The sequence below is a fragment of the Oenanthe melanoleuca genome, chromosome 2 (genome assembly GCF_029582105.1).
Source record: "Oenanthe melanoleuca isolate GR-GAL-2019-014 chromosome 2, OMel1.0, whole genome shotgun sequence".
Taxonomy (NCBI): Eukaryota; Metazoa; Chordata; class Aves; order Passeriformes; family Muscicapidae; genus Oenanthe; species Oenanthe melanoleuca.
Genome location: NC_079335.1, coordinates 50,487,330 through 50,493,329, shown reverse-complemented (window position 1 = coordinate 50,493,329; position 6,000 = coordinate 50,487,330).

The window sequence follows — 6,000 nt, the reverse complement described above, 5'->3', positions numbered from 1 at the left end:
GAGAGGAGAGGAGAGGAGAGGAGAGGAGAGGAGAGGAGAGGAGAGGTAAAAAGAACGAAATATGAAGTTGATTTAGAAACCACTGTGGGTGTTGGTGAGAAAGAAGATAGCTTTTGTGACTTCCTACACTACTGGAGAAAAGGTGGGACTGGGGACCAGTTGGTAAAAGTCAATCTTTTTAGAACTGTCTCACAGAATGGGTAGTGATGATCCCAGACTGCAAAGGAAGCAAATGTTTTCTTTATTCATCACACATGTATGATCAGTCCCTCTTCATGAATGCAAAAACGCTGTCTAGAATCAGTAGCTGACAATACAGATAAAATATGTCAGCAATATTTTTCATTTAAACAGTCATTTCTTGCCTGTGAATATTGACATAATTCAATATGCTCCAAAAACTCCAGGAAGTTCAGGAGTCTCAGAAACTGATGGGAGACTGTAGCTCACCCACTTCCCACTTCCCAAGAACCAGAGTGTGTGTGTGCCATTCTGCAGGGCTGGCACAGCAGTCAGCACAGGGACGAGACCACAGCCAGGATGGACGCACACTTTTGAAAATGAGAATCCTTTTCTTGGCTTTTTTTGCTGACACTGCCCAGAACCAGGTTGCAGCAGCCTCTGCATGTTCTCCAGACCACAGAAGTTTTAGATGGGGACTTTGTTCTCCATGGGCTAGGAATGTTAATCCTGTGCACTTTTCAAAGCAGCATGTGCTCAGGATACAAGTGAAATTCCACATGAATAGTCTCATTTAATCTTCATTTGTCATCTCAGGGATAAGTATACACTGCTTCTCTGGCCTCTGGTGTGACACAAAAAGTGCAGACTAAAGATAGTTGAACTTTTATCCCTGTGACTGATTTCTTTCCTGTCTTTGTTTCAGATTTCAGGGAACTAAGGTGAATTTGAATTTGAGCCATACTGCTGCTGTTTCCCTGATACAAAATAGATTCCCTGTTGATTTTGTACTGGAGATAAAAGGTTTTGCTGGAGGAGGCATGCTTGTGTTCATCTCACTTGCAAAATGTATCTCAGTTTCATAGAACAAAAATAACTGATGCAGGCAGGAATTGGATGGACTTGATTTAGGGCTAATCCATTGGTTCAGAGACAGCACCTTAGCACCCTGGGCACCTTGAGCATCAGGTGGGTTTCTTTTTGGTCTCATATCAGTGTTGTATAATTCCAGCAATTCTCACTCACATCCTGGGGTATAACTGATGTACCTCATATAAGGCATGAGTGGGTTACCTACCATGTTAGAACAGGGTTTACAAACAAAGTGCAGAGCCCAGCTTCCCACCATGCTCCCTGGGAGCTCACCCTCCTCTGTGCTTTGAAAATGGAGCACAGCAAGTCCTGTCTCCTTGAGAGGCTCTGCTTAGATCAGGGCTGGTATTTGCACAGTGCTCCAGACACCACCCTTGCCAAGGGGAGGAACTGAAGGGAATCTCCCCTTCTCTCCAGTCTTGCAGAGAAACTTTGTTGGTGGCAAATATTTGAGGACCAAGTTAAGAGTTGCTGAGCTAAGAGTTTAGGTTTGCAGATGTATGAGAACAAACCTACCTCTGGGCAACCAGAAAAGGTATGGTAAAAACTCATAGGCCATAGATGAATTGTTGGGATTGTTTGAGATTGTAACTGAATGATGGGAGGCCAGCATGCTTCAGACACCTGGCATGCAAAAGAAAAAAAAGGAAGCTCAGGAAGTTAAATCCAAAGGTTGTTTTTAAATGCAAATGTAGTCAAGGTCTCTTGAAATTCCAGTTTGTAATTTTCTGTTAAGGGAGTGGCATATAGAGATGTTTCTCATACATTGCATACACTGATTTCCTTTGTAAAACAGAGATTAAAACAGTTAGAAAAAAGAATGTTGTATACTAAAGGGAATTGCATGTAACACAGCTGCCTAAGTGGGTTTGCTGGCTCACAGAGGGCAAGTAAGGTCACCTAGCACTCTGACAATCCAAAGCACTGGACAGCAAGTGTATCATGTTGCTGCATTCCATTTTAGAAGTGAAATGATGGATTTTTATTCATCATTTTTTCATAAGAAATCACAAGGACATAGTGACTGGGATGGAAAGGAGCATGGAAATGTTCAGGAAGAGCATTCCTTTGATCACAGTTTGCTGCAGGGTTTAAAATGACATCCAGGATTTCCAATATTCTGTCAGGTCTTCCAGGAGAAAGAGACCTCATATTTAAAATGAATTTCCATATTTGTATATAAATGCATATTTCATACAAATACCTCTGGCTATGGCCAATACATAAAGTGCACAAAAACCATTTCAGTTTTGGAATCTTAGTCTCCAATAAACCAGAAATTACCATCTCTTCAATTAAAGAGATTTTAACTGATGTTAGTAGCACATGCTAAACTTTTAGGTCAGATACATGACAGAAGTGTTAGTTACTTCATAAAAACAGGTAAAGCTTCATCAGGGGAAGGCAGATGAGGTGTTTCTCTTTACTCTACTGAGGATCCTCGAGGACAGTGTAGCATCCTTACCATGATGTGATGGTCCCACTTCTTTATGCCAAACAGAACAAGAAATACTTTCAGTGCAACTAAGGTGAATCTTATTTAATATATTTTACCCTTGGTAGTACAAAGCAGAGGACCAACATAATTATAAGCATGAGAAATGAAGCTGTTTTTTATCCATCCCATTTCAGGAGAAAACAAACCCTTGCAAAACAAAATTCCTTGAGGAATATTGCCTCCCTTGGGGAGTACCAGCATTCAAATAGCCAATGATCTAACTTTCAAATCAACAATTTTCACTGCAACAGGAAGTGCTCCAGGAAACTCTTGTCTTATTTTCCTGTTACTGCATATCATGCTGGATTCCATACCAGGACATAAACAGTTGGTTGTGCACACACAGATAGTGTGGAGTCAAAGAAAAGTCCATTGGTCAAGACTTAATCCAAGCTTTTGGATGTTCTGTCTCTCCCAAAGAGGGGATGGTGATGGAGAACCATGTCCTGCAATGATTCTACTCCTCCTGATGTTAAACAGATTGTTCCATTCTCCTAGTTGCTGCAAAACTCAATGGCATTTGGAAAAAAAAAAAAAAAAAGTATTAGGTTTAAAATCCTGACATTTAAGATCCTGACATTCCTCAGGTACAAGCTCATTCTTGTACTGGTATGTTACTTTTCCATCAATTGCATGCCAAGTTGAATTTGCTATGTGAGTGTGAAGACCAAGAGGATGTGGAGAGCCTTGTACTGGGGATAGCAGAGCCACTGGAACAGCCTAATATAACAGGCCCAGGGGTCAGAGTCACATCCTCTTATCATCCACAATTTGCATGTCTTCCTAACCTTTTCATCTTCTGAAGAGAGAACTGACTACATCTGGCAATTGCTGGGGAACACGAATTGTGTCACATCAGATAAGACAGTTAATCTGTTTGCAACCAGCCAGTGCCTCTGCAGCACATGTGTCAGCTCTTGAGCAGCATCCCAGACCTCATGCATCAGGGGCTGGGAGTCTTCTGTAAGGCCTCTGTGGAACCTGATGAAATGGTGAGATCTTTACTGGCATTGCTGAGAGGTGACAGACTCTCACAAACCATCCCAGTGATTTCAGCTGTTGAATAGCAGCTCACTGTTGCCAGAAAACGCTTCCAGTTTCACATTTTTTGCTGTTTGCTCCTTGTTAAATCTTCCAGGTGAGTTTGTACAGTGGTGGTGTTCTGACAGCTCTCCATGGAACAAATAGCAAGAACAAAATGGACAATCCTGAGGCATATGAGTATTTTTTGAGTGTTTGATTGAGGGCTTACAGCTGCAGTTCCTTACAGCACTGCCAAATCACCCAAAAGATGGGAATGGTATGTTAAATGAGAAGTTACTTAGTCACAGTCTTTACATCTACAGAAGATGATTTTAAGATGACTGCTCTTTTTAATGAATAGGCGTGATGCTAGAGCCTGAAGGTACTGCAAGAATTTAAAACCACAACAGTGAGTCTAAGATGAGAGAAAAATCTAATTGGGAGAATGAGGAAGGAGGTTTCATTTCTGCCATGCCAAGGGCTTTCTTCTATGCAGAGAGTGGGAAGCTAGAATGAGGCCAAGGGCTGTCTAGTCTTAGCACCTCTGTGTGGAGTGCCCTCACCTCTGGTCTTTGCACTATTACTGTTCAGTGAAACCACAACTTTATGAGTTACTGAGGCAGCATTTACTTCTTTTCATCCAGTCAGCAGAGTGGGAATGAACGTGGGGCCAACTGAGATGAAGGCTAACACTCAAGTGTCAGCCAAGTAGACTAGGCTAAGAGTAGGGTTCAGTGAAGTAAATAAATTTTCTAAGCCCATTTTCACTAAATAAATTTGCTCACTGTCTTTTGCAGTTTAGAAATTTTGCTGAACTCTCTGTTCTTGGCACTTAGACATAAGGTGAGAACTAAATTGTTGATAGTGATAGCTATGCTTGACCAAATTGGTCCCTTATAATTGTTGTTTTGGCCATCTTCAGGGTAGATTGCTGAAACACAGCCCTAGATGGAGCTATTCCTGAAGGCTGTGGATGTCACCTGTTACCAGAGAAAACTAACCAAGGATGAGCTATATACTGTGGAAGAACAGATCTTTGCTGGTCACCATCTGATTTCCAGTTGATAGTTTTTAGGTATGATGATCTATTTATTTTTTTTTACTGATAGCTGTCCTAGAGAATATTCTTTCCTAGTGTAATTTCACCAAAGCACTTGGAGGACTTCATCATTCTAATGCAAGATGCATATTTCTTTTCAATATTTCCTATGCTTTCATCTTCCACTAACTTTGGTACTTGCCAGTCATGCCAATTATTTATTTAGTTTCCAGAAAAATTGGTTTGAAGAGCAAAGTAGGTCAATTTGAAAGTAGTTTGCAAAGCAGTTTGTAACAACAGTGTGAGAATATGATAGTCTCTTAAATTGCATGTGTGCCCTTCAGCAAGAAATGAGATTTTTAAAGCACTCAAAGCAGACAAATCTGAAACCTTGGAAGCACCCAAGATGTATACAACTGCACTCTGATGATTCATATTAACAAATAAGTAATCATAGACTCAAGTCAAGTAACTTTTTTGCTAAAGAAATTTTTATTTTTGGTGTGTTCACGTTGAAGATTTCTTGGAGTATCTGTAAGTTCTAACTACCTGAAGCATGAATGGGATCTTTCAAATTATTAACTTCCAAATGGATGTATGTACTGTATTTATTCAGTTCAATTGGCACCTATTTTATTGTGGCTATCTGTCACTAGATGAATCACTGACTTCTATGAATTCTGGATTAAACTTAGTTTAGAACCCATAATTATAAATCTGTTCAGTTGCTACTATTTTTATTCTGGGGGGCAATCAGATGATTTGTGTCAAGACTTGGAAGATATCTGTCTTGTAGAAGAGAAGACACTCAAAATGTTAAGTAAAAACAAAAAAAGAAGTATAGGTTTTCCTCTCCCACTTCTTTTCCAAGATGTATTAAATAAAAAGAAAAGGAACTTTGAAAAACATGAATCATAGAATCATTTAACTGGGAAAAGAACTTTAAGATCATTGTGTTGAACCATTACCTATCACTGGCAAGTCCACCACTAAACCATGTCCCTAAGTGCCACAACTGCATGTCTTTTAAATGCCTCCAGGATGGTGATTTTATCACTTCCCTGGACAACCCGTTCCAACTCTGCTGGTGAAGAAATTTTTCCTAGTATCTGATCTAAATCTCCACTGAAAGAAGAGCCTAAAATAAGTGTGAAATTGGATTGGAACTACCCCTGAGACTTTCTCCTGGAAATAAATCTTTACAGAACAGTAATGTCTTCAAAGAAAGTTTGGTGGTCCCTCTGAAAGAGTGTATGAACTCCTTTACTGCATTTTTCAAGTGCCTTTGTCCAAGAGATCATATGAGTGGAGGAAGGGAATCTTAGGTAAAATTACTCATTAGTTTAGTGTAGCTTCTTTCTAAATGGTTAATGGGGAAGGTCAGGCT